Source organism: Argiope bruennichi, chromosome 6 (assembly GCF_947563725.1).
Source record: "Argiope bruennichi chromosome 6, qqArgBrue1.1, whole genome shotgun sequence".
NCBI classification, from domain to species: Eukaryota; Metazoa; Arthropoda; class Arachnida; order Araneae; family Araneidae; genus Argiope; species Argiope bruennichi.
This window is the reverse complement of record NC_079156.1, coordinates 136,663,214-136,675,295: the sequence shown is the minus strand read 5'-3', so window position 1 is coordinate 136,675,295 and position 12,082 is coordinate 136,663,214. Positions and strand designations below refer to the sequence as shown.

Sequence of the window (12,082 nt, the reverse complement as noted above, 5' to 3'; positions counted from 1 at the left end):
GTACTTTCTCCACGTTACGAAGTAAAAACAAACAAAATGCTTAGCTTTATTCTTGATTATTTTCACATAAAGAACGTTAAAAATGCCAAAGAAAAGTTGTCAAATGAGATGATATTATTTTACGAAGAGCGGACAATCAATTATTAATATTGAGTTACAATCATACTGTATTGTTAGTCGCTTTTTGTTCTTATCCTTCTATTCCAGCTGCCTTTGACGACCAACTGTTCGCTCTTCAGCGGTATATTTAAAATAGTTAACAAAGTCAAAATTCCTTGAGCCAGAAACATTGAAGCGATCTCGCCATTTGCGCATTTGAAATGAATGCTACCAACGATCATATGAAACATGCATATCAAATCAATGTCGCTCTTTTCTCAATGACTGTCCATTTTTGAGGTATCAAAAGTATTACTTCGGTGCATTATTCACCTTTGAGACTTCAATTACAATCACTAAATAAAATATCTAATGTGCAAATTTTGCCATTTTGTTATTACGTATGAAAGTTCTCGACTTCTAGATACCTGATTAAGGATCGTATGTCCCTTCCGCTTCCAGTATATAATAATAGGGAAAAATAAAACTTAAACAAAGTTCCAGACTTAATAACTAGGCTGATTTCGACAACTTTCATTCAATTCATTTCATGTCTTTGCAAGCATAGCTTACTAACCAATTTTAAAAAGTACTTTCTTTTTGTCTTTTATAATATATATTTCACCAAAATTCATCGATATTACTACATTAATATCACTTATATAATCGACAAAAATGGCTAGCAATAACAAGATTAATTTATTTATATAAGTCAATTTGAAGAACTATATCTTATCATAACAGTGTAAAAAAATTATAGTTAGCATTATATAAGTTGGGCAATAATGACACAGCATTCTGATTGGTTAGCTATACTTCAAAGTGGAGAAATTGTTAATTTGGTCGAGTGCGAAAGCGTTCCAGCTATTAAAGCTGAAACCTGGTTCAAAATTTTATGATATTTCTCAAAACGAAGAGTTTGAAGATCGTTAATCATTGATAACGCATCGAGGGATCAGAAACTTTCATATGAAAAAAAAAATTTCGCAGCACTCTGTCAAAGTTTTTCCTAACTATAATGTAGGTATGTATACAATGAAAGTACAATGAGGCAGAATGTTTTCGATTTTTGATGAAAACGGAAAAGAATGGAAGGCTGACGATCCTTGATAACTTATCAAGAGGTCATGAACTTTCACATTGTTACAAATTTGTAGCATTGTTTTTCAGCGCAGTGGGTCTCCTGGCTCGGAAGATAGTTTTGCATATAACTCTGATGGATACTGAACGGATACCAGTTCAGTGACAAATTTGGAGATTTTGGCGACGAAATCTAAGATTCCAGAAACAGGAGGAATATTAGCGATAGATCCATTAACAAATTTACGGACAGAACTTTTATAAAAGTCATTTGCATATATGTGATTTAACTGCACTATAAATACTGATGACATCAATAAAAAAACATAAAAATGTGTTTTTGTAGATGTTACAATGACTACGATGTTACTTCATAAATTTTTAAAAAGAAAAGTCATTTTAATCCAGAAGATAAAAATATGACCTTGAGAACCGAGTTTAAAATGTGGATAAAATTCTTTAAAATCGGTATTGTGGTCGAGTTCGTTTAGATTAGTTATATTAATGACCCGTTTTAAAGCAACACTAGGCTATTTTGAGGCCCGTCAAATAACGGGACACCTGAGCTGCCCTCTCTCCAAACTTCCACACCACACCAGAGGGAGGACGTTTGGCCCCGACGGATTTAACGTGCACCAGACCCGCTTAAACGACGGTTCTTCGGTGGAATCAATAGAGTGGTTGAGACTGGAGAATTGCGTCAGTGGGGGATTCTCTTATAGTGATTGTATTATTAAACTGTGTTTTTCTTTCCTTTTTCGACTTCTCTCAAAAAGAGGAAGGTGTAGGAAAGCAGGCAACTCTTGATGACATATCTAGGGGGTATGAGATTGCAATTGAAGTCAAAATTCTGACATTTGTTATATGAATTATGTGAATGAATTGTACGAAATTTTTTAAGCTACAAACTATCACTGACATTAAAGCCATCTTATTTTAAGTCTTACATCTGCTCTGTTCATTGTGTACGTAAACCATCCTAACGATGTCAAGTTTCATAACATCACAGTGTTATTAAAAATATAAAGCTTAGTTCATTTATCTTCTACTTTTCGCGTTAATGTAATTTCTCAATGTGTTTATTCCTCGTGTAAGCTATAGAAATATTAAGCACCATTTTTCTTCCTCGACTTTCAACAACGCAAGAAACATCGCATGAATAAATAATTGATGAAACAATGAAAAAGATTTGAGTTATAGAGCAAAAATGTGATCTATTGTTTAAAGTAAAACAAAAAAAACAAAACAAAAATGTCAAAATTCAGGAAAATTTTCCCAACAGCTTAACTGGTATCGTTAAAAAGACATATTTTTAGATTTTAAAATGGCGTAAAAATTAGATTTCTAATATAATATTTCTAAAAATCTAAGTGAGGAACGTCAAAATTTAGTTTCATTTTTAATTAAGTAAAATTCTTAAAAAAAATATGAAAAAAGGTGCACATTCACACTCTCCAAAGCATATATTTGTCAAGTTTTGTAGCTCTAAACAAACAGGTTGCTCTGTAGTGCGCCGACGCTCATACACTCATCTTTATTATAAGTAAACATATTAACGTCTTTCTGAAATTTATGTATTAATATATATAAGTCATTGTATTTATGTATATGTATGTATATGTGTATATATGTAAGAAAGAGGGGATTGGCTCTCTAACCATCACAAAATTCCAAATTTTACTATTTCAATGATATTCATTTCATTTTTGCACAATACTTCTTCCAACTGTTTTTAATTTTAAAACATTTAAACGTATTAAAATGGATGTTGGCCCTGAATTATTCTACCACTATTTTTTTTTCTGTTTATTTTAATAAGTGTCTTTTTGCCAACATCGGCTTAAAGTACCCAAGGGTAAACATAAATCAATCACTGAAACGGAGGCAAGAGAGCTTGCAGGCAAATCGAACTGCCATGCAGCAATTATAGCCGCTTCAGGTTGTGATTCATTAACTAATACTTTTGATTTCTTTTTCAGAGAAACTTCGGAGAAAATTATTCTAAAAAAAAATGTATACCATCATAAAATTAAAATTTTTATCTTTTCAACGCTATAAATTTCCTTTTTGTAGAATTTTTATTTATTCTTTAGAAAATTTAGCACAAATGATTTTGAAATAGTCTAGTGGATAGCTCCACTAGACTATTAACACTCCCTTGCTGGACAACATGAAGACTTTAAACTAAACTACTACCACTATTTTTGTTCATTTCAGTTTTATTCCAATATACAGTAGTAAAACGATATTTATATAATATTTTATATAAAAGAAATTTCTATATTAAAAACATTGTACATAAAAAAAATTTTAATTCCAAGGGACGTTGGATATATCATCTAGTCTGAAAATGTAAACAAATGTTCTATTAATAGATGAAAATTTATTTAGTATTATTAACATTTACACTTCCGTTTAAACGTCTGCCGAAAAATATATTTTCGAAGAAATAAGTTTTGAGAATTGCTAGGAAATCTTAATCATATTGTAATTGCTGATTAGGAAATAAGAAGAACAGGATAGTTTTCTTCTAGACAAATTGCGCGATTATTTCGGTCATTACAGGTAAGAAAATTTGTAAATTGCATCGTACGTATCTAAAGCAAGTTCGCTTAGTTTGAACGAAATTCCCTATTCTGAACCGCTTTGAACCGGCTGAAACCGGTCAATCCAAAGAAAGAATCACAGGAAAGAGAAGGAAAGGTGAAGCGGAACTCATTTTAAAAGAAAAAAAATGAAAAATGAAAGATTGCTTGGCGACGATATTAGCACAAATCCAAATGACGCCAAATTGATTATAACCTTTCAAAGAGTAGCATCAAATATGCTCGCAAAAATTCCAAAATAAAGTTTTAAAAGATTTTATTGAAGATTAGATAATTATTCATAATGGATGAAACAATTAAAATGTTCGCATAATAAAATGACCTCAAAAATAAAATAAAATAAGAATAAACAATACTCACTTGAAAATTCTTTTCGATTGGCGCTTCGAAAGGGGAAAAATGGTACCTGGATTTCTGATAACTCAAGCAACACGTGGACTTTAGATAGTAAACGCTGCTGAATGCAAACTAGAAACTTTTATCTCAAAGTCTGGTGGACGTTTCGAATTTGTTGCGACATAAATCGTAAATATTTTATTTAAAATAATCGTTAGCTACTTTTAAATAAAATATTTACGATTTATGTCGCACCAATTGTTGTGTTCATGCGTCAACAAATTAATTGGCGAATTTTACAGCATTGATTCCTAGTTTGCACTCGCTAATTAGTAAAATATTCGAATTTTAATTGATGGAATGAGTGATCAACCGTCAATAATTTATGCAAGTTATGAAAAATTAATACTTGATCTCAAATTATAAACACTACAGTTGTAGATGTAAGTTTAAAAATAATTCTTATTCGTTTTAAAATAATAATGCACGAATTCATTATTGTTGTCATACAAAATTCATTGCATGTTATGGAATAACATTTTTTTTTATTACTTCTTCTCTAAGATTAAAAAAAAGACGCAAACAAAAATTAAGTAAAAAAAGTTTAATAATTACTACTTGATTCTAAAGCAAGTATCGAGATATTTCGAAAACTGAAATTCATTTTGATTTAATGAATAAAATTTTATCAATAACTATTGAAATTTTTGTCCGTCTTATATATTCAATAAAACATTGATTAGCAATTTTTTTTTTAAATTTAGCAACTATTATTGTTAAGCAAAAGTTCATAACAAATTCATTTATAGGAATTGTTTAACAAGCAATCATAACAAATTGACTTAGCAGGTTATGTGCAGGAGAGAGATTCTAAATTATAAAACGTTTTTCAAGAAAGAATGACATCATTTTTATCAGATTCTGAAAAGATTTCTAAAATGATTTAAGCTATTATTTGATGTTATTTTTAATAAAAATTATACTATACTCAAGATTTAAGAATTTTATCCGGATTCAGAAGTTTACAGGAAGTGCATAAAAATGGTTGCTTAACATCAAAACAATTAAACAAATGAACCTAAAAAAATTATACCGTACATTTATATTTATATGCTCACTTTAATAATAAAATGGATCATATAAATTTTTATATAGAACATAATTCATTAAGTGTAAAATAATTTTAATAAAAATTTCTTCTTTTGTCTTTTTACTTCTCCTACATCATCCCGTTTATAAGAAATTTAATTAATAACACTAAACTAATTCAGAATGAATTATAAAAAAAATGTTAGGAAAATATTTCTCTTGATCATACTTCGCCGCATTCGTCTGTTTACAAAAAAATAAATAAATAAACTCAATAATAATTTTCGGCCCATTACTTAGATCAAGCTCTTGAGCGTACTCATATGGCAAGGTTCACTTAGTCCGGAGGGGTGCTAAGTGAAAAGTAAGAGTGACGAAGATCAAGGAAATGTGGCGCTTGTTACATAAGTGCAGAACTGCGTTGAAACTGTATTCTCGTAAAAAATAATAATAATAAAAATAATTCAAATTAAGCAATGTGTTTCATATTATTTTGAAATTGCATTATAATATGTGCTATCATGCAATAACTATAACAGAGATTTAAATATATAAAAATTGCAAATTCTGTAACTATTTTAAGGCATAATACTTCGTATATAAAAGAAATAAATGACAAAATAATGAAGATTAAACACACAAAACTAAATTGTACAAGTTGAAGCCATAACAAGGGCATTTTATTCATTTTTATACAACCCTTCTAAACAGACTCTGTAACATATATGGAACTAAATACGTAAAATTACAAAATAAAATAATACAGAAATTTTTAAAAGGAAAAAAAAAACCCAAGTCATAACTAAGGTAATAACAAACAAACATCTGGAATTTCTGAGTAATAAACAATCTAGAAGGAAATTATCAAGATGCAATGAATTGCAAATGAATTAAACTGCAACATCTTGCGTAATAAAATAAAAGAAAAGAAACATCACTGCAGCAGTGCCGTAAGGAGAGATGGAAAGAAGATTGTGGTTCTTGTCATATAAGGGATGGGCACTAGTTAGAAAATTAAGGGTGGAGTGATATTTAGTGTAGTGATGGTATGCCTTCAGGATGTTCAATAAAAAAAATATTAAAACTCAATAACCAACCAATTTCGAAAATACAGCATTCAAAACTCTGGCATGGCTTATGGTTAAGATTTAGTTTAGAGATAGTATGCCTTCAGGATGTTCGTTCATAAAAATATTAAAACACAATAACCAGCCAATTCAGAGAAAAGAGTCTTCAAACTTTTAATATGACATATATGCTAGAAGGTTGTTGTCGTTATTGAGTAACCGATGAAAGCAACTGTCAAGGCTTCGTATCCTCAAGATCAATATTCTGCCTTCACTGCTTTTTTTTTTAATTCCCCCCCCCAAAAAAAAATACTTAAATTAAATTAACGGTATTCAAATAATTTTGAGTCACTCAGTTTTATGTTAAAAAAATGTGCATTTACCAAACACTCGAATTATAATGAGAATTTCCTCCTTAAACGATAAAATAATCATAAGTTTGATAGCGTCTTAAAATCATAATTAGTTTTTTAATTTTTGACTTTTAAACGTGAGAAATTATTTGTTCCAATCTACGAAACCGTGTTTGTCTCAAAAATGAAAGAGGACAGCTGATAATTTATTAAATACATCAGCAAACGTTTCTGGCATTAAAAATCGAAAGGAAATAATAGAAAGCAAGTGTTAAGCTATTGAATGCGTAGGCACATGGCCCCAAATTTTAAGGATCGTTCAAATCGCTTTCACCAACATTTATTTCGACATCTAAATAGTACATGCAAACGAACATTAAAAACCAATACTTTAATGAAGAACTGTGATCAGAACACTCTAGCAGAAATCACTAAGAAACAAAACAAAACATAAATTAATTAATTAAATTAAATTTTAAAAAATGAGTGGATCTGGTACCTCAACTATATTTTGAAATTCTTCAGTCTTGTGACTTCTGTTCTCCCGGAAGTCCTCAGTAAATATGTCAGTTCTTCTTCGATTTTGCTATGATTGGAATATCGCATATCATCCTTAACTTAATACAACACAATGAATACAGTTAAAATAATTCGATGTCTGTACCTGATAATGAGTAATATATTGATTAAAACAGTTTGGAAAAGAATATTATAAAAATGCATCCAAAAAATAATAAAACACATTTATAATATTTTTCTGCTTAAAAATCAAATTATAATTAAAATGTTAGAAAAAATTAATATTTACATTTGCATAAAAAATTAGTAATATAATAATTAATTATATACTCTTAATAAAACGTTAAGCTCTAATCATATACTCATTATAATAGTTAATTTCTATTTATAATTTATTAAATTAATTGAAATAATTTTGGAATTTTTTTTTAAATTTCGAATTTGTGTGATTATTATTCATTAATATTTTTATGAATGAGCATCTTAAAGGCATTGTACAATTATACTAAATCTCATCCGAAACTAAATTTGCTCTTGTATCCTTGCCATATACTTCCCTTATTAGAAAGCAAAATAGTATTATTTTAAATTCACATTATGGTGGAAAATATGAAAAGGAATACATTAATTAAAACCATGAAAATACACAAAAAATAATATTTACTGTAGATCAAGACAAAGACGACGAGGGGTATCATAGCACCAAAAAAATGTTCAATAACGCTACAAATGTTAACCTAATTTGTTTTATTTGAAACTAATTTATTTTAAGCTAAATCATATTAAACAAATTTATTTTAAATTGTACGTTATAATATTTCCTCTTTTTACAGTGAGTATATGTCAAAATGGAATGCTCAAATTCTTGAAACAGGAAAAGAGCAAATTTTAAATTTACAGTAATTAGAGTTTCGAAGATCATTTAAAAGTTAATAACATCATTAAAATAAATCACCAGGTGCAAATCAGTTTCTCTGCAAACGTAGAACATTTCTTCCCTTTCCACGTCCTTCCTTACAATGTCACCGTTTTCGATGCAGAAAGATACGTGGCTTCAATTATTAGAGAATCTTAATAATTTCAGAAAAATTGAAACAGAAATTATCATGAAAACGATTTTGAAGATTTCTTTAAATTTTTATTAATAGCAAAAGCGAATAGGTGAATGTATTCGCGTTCTACAAGGAAAATAATTTGATTTAGTGAATAAATGTGGCACAAAAATACTTTCGAGAATGTGAATGTACTCATAGGAGCTATTTCTTCTAACTTTTAATTGATTAAAAAGCAAACAGATTTTTGTTACTTTTAAAAGATAACTTTCAAAAATACTATAGCAAAAACTATAATTTGAACCCGATTTTAAAAAGCAAAAAATTATCTACCCTATCAGCTAATTTAACTACCCATCCCCCCCCTATTTTAATAAATATTTGAAATTATTTTTTGCATAATTTGCTGCAATACTTCTCTTCATTACAATGATACTTAAGCTGTTTTCATTGTTGATATAACTATTTGATTACTTATTCGTCTTGCATTGTTTAAAAAAAATAAAGAATCTTTTTGGTTATTTTCACAAATTTTCAGCCTACTTTAGGTTGTTTTTTTTTGTTGTTGTTGTTTCACCGAATTTGATGGAATCTCAACAATGCTTCAATAATATAAAGCATATTAAGCCCTATATTTTTTAAATGATTGGCCGTGATTGCTTTTTTTAATTCTAAATGTTTTAGAATTACTCAGCACGCCGTTGGATGTAAAATGTACAGCACCATTATGATGTTTGGAATCTACTGTACATTTTGCTCGAGGAATAAGAAAGTGAAATTAGCGCTAAAAAATTCATTTGTTAGATGATATAGGGCAGTTATGTTTGATCTGATGTTATTAGGAATGTTTTTGTGTATAATGAACAAAACAAATGCAAGGAGGTCCTGTTCTCTTGACTAGGTACGTACTAAGACAGCAGAATATGGAAGAGACAGTCTTCAGCAAAAGGCTGTCTTCATCCATTTTCTAGTCATCTAAGTTTTAAAAATATAAAGTTCTTATTTCCAAACGTCCGAAAACTATGTCGTATTTGATTTTTGTTGATTTCAAATCTTTTTTAAAAGGATAAACATGATCCTTTTAATGTTTACCAGTTAGCAGTGGATCGGTAAATTTCATTATACACTATGAGAAAAATTGTTCAAAACATACAGCATAGCTGTGACCAAATTACATGAATGGTTAATTCTTGGGAAATAGATGTTTATCAAGAAAAGGCTTTTCCAAGTCTTAATTATATTATTAATTAAAAATTAATTTAAATTTGTGTGGTTTTCCTTGGAGGTAACCGATATTTTATAAATAGAAAATTGTCCAATTTAGGTTGAATTCCGTAGCATTATTCGTAAATTATTATCACCGTAAATGTCCTTAAACAATCAATATTTATAGTATTTGAAAAGACGCAGGCCAATACATCTGCTCAAACATGATGCCCTTTGCTTGTATGTTGTTGTTTTTTTAATTTTAACATAGTTCGTTAATTTCAACGTCATTTGTCTTGTGACTGCTTCCATTCAAATATATATATATATATATATATATATATATATATATATATATATATATTGGCAGCTAAATCAAAAATTATCAAAAAATTAAACTACCTTGTCGGAAAATAAAATTCCAGCATCAGTTAGTTATTTCAAGAACGCATAGTCATATCTTTCTTAAACAGCACATTCCATAACGAGTAAAACAAAATGTTAAAAAAAGACTGTTTTTTTAATGAGTGATGTTTCGCAGAAATAAGTGACGAGGAGACATCGTGAGGCTAACGGCCAGGTACATACTAAGCAGGACAGAACATCGTGATGCTACAGGTAGGATTGGCCTGTAGCTCGAATATCATTTGTGTTGAGCGTTTATTTGAAGAAGGATACGAAATTAATTTTTTCATTCATATATTAAACACTTAAAAGCAAAAATGCAATAAGTTACTCAGTATCATGAAGAATAGTCATGTCGGTTAGGCTGCAGTTTTTCCAGATATCACAATTGCCGAGACACTTCACGTTTTTTATTCTGTTTACACATCTGAACTCTACGTTATCTGTTTGGGGCTTTTTAGACTCTCTACACTGAAATTTCAGAATGTCATTATCTACACAAATTCCAAAAGTGGAATCATCACTCCAAGAAGTGGAAACATAAGAATCATCCTTTAGTGATAAAATGCTCGAATATGCCGGCGTCCTGGCCTAGGGGTAGCGCGTCTTCCCAGTGATCTGGGTGTCCCAGATTCGAATCCAGGTTGTTCTTTACCTTGTGTTCTATTTGCGAGATGCGTGAAAGAGCCCCTCCCCCCTGTAAAAAAGCGTTGTGCGAGCGAGTGTGTGAGTGTCATCTTCATATTAGATAGAAGTCAGACTTCTGCCCTCGGGTGTTCAGGGTCCTTATCTCAGAAAGTTACTGCACCCCTCTTTCCCCGATCTCTTGGACTTGGTTTAAATTGGAGCTCAATGCAAGGGGGGTAAGCAACAACAACAATGATTAGACCTTCACCATACTCTCAAAAATAGGAAAATCAAGTACTGTTGAATTCCTGCACAAGCTGTAAAGCCAAGAAACGAGAACGCGAATAAAGCAGTGCAAACTTCAAATACAGCCGGGAAAATGTTTGTTCTTTTGCTTGATGTTTTGCAGGCTGTTAAATTTCTTCAACAACGAATATAACACATAACATGCGACAGACAGAGAAACAACAAACTTAACAAAATCCTGCCTTCAATCAAAGGCTTTGGTAACCTCACAACCAGGAAACATGACGTCATTTTGACAAGATTAAGAGTAGAACACGCGTTTTTAACTCACCCGCACCTTCTATGCTGTGATCCAGTTCCTATATGCAATATATACAAATGCATTTTAAGAGTAAAGCGTGTTCAATGTGCTCATGCTAGGATTTTTTTACTCAAAAACAAATACATTCTGGTGCACATAGCGCTGCTTTAATTGTCATCAACAGGGCCAATCCTAATGCTGTTGTTGTTTTCTTAGTGAAATTCAACTTTTAAAAATGATCTAATTTTATTAGTATCATTTTTTTTTAAATTATTATGATTCAAAAAATAACGAACGTTTGGCGCAGTATGGTCAAACTGACTCTTCTGCCATTAAACCAAATCGAACCAATTCAGTGTGATGACAACACGCTGATAAAAGCTAATTATTTTATGGAAGTATGTGTGCTTGTACAGATTGAATTTTATTTTTATTTTGTGTGAAATATATTGTCAAAAAACATGCTTACAATATTTTTTTGAAAATTGAAAAAATATTATATGTTAAAGTAACAGCTATTATAGGAAGGATTTTTTTTTCTTTCTTTTTTTGAATTTTAAGATGATGTAACAATCATTTTCCTGCTGTAATATTTTCAAATATTATCACGGATTAACATCAAAATTTCGTTTAATTTTTAATTCATTCATTCCGAGGAACATCTTTTCCCTCCACTAAATAACGTGACAAGTTGGGGAGCTTTAGGTGAAACGGCTTGGTCTGTAGAGCGCAAACGCACATTCATCTTTATTATAAGTAAAGATTCAAAATCGTTGATGCGGTACTTGTCGAACTTCCATCATTTTTTATGCGTCTTTATTCTTCCTCTCGCTTTCTGTGTCCTATCTTAATTAGAGCTTCTCCATTTAGGTGAATCTAAAGTAAAAGGAGACAGGCAAGTATTTATTGCTTTTTGCTTTCTCATGTACATATTGGGTTGGCAACTAAGTAATTGCGGATTTTTTTTTTTTTTTTTTGAAAATCAAAGACAATTTTTTCATGGAACTAAATAACTTTATTCTGTAATGTATTGCCCATTTGATCAATGACCTTTTGTCATCTTTCAGGCAGCATCATAATCCCACGTTCATAAAAC

The 12,082-nt window shown here is 30.1% G+C and overlaps 1 protein-coding gene across 3 annotated transcripts in view; it reads right to left on the bottom strand.

Annotated features, from left to right (window-relative positions):
* Positions 1-4,250, bottom strand: part of LOC129972822 (nucleoside hydrolase-like) — a 40,713-nt gene extending 36,463 nt beyond the window's left edge. For all 3 annotated transcript variants that reach the window (XM_056087102.1, XM_056087104.1, XM_056087103.1), the window contains exon 1: positions 4,146-4,250. The gene's annotated coding sequence lies outside the window, so the exon portion shown is untranslated. The remainder of the gene's footprint in view (positions 1-4,145) is intronic.
* Between the last annotated feature and the right edge of the window lie 7,832 nt (positions 4,251-12,082).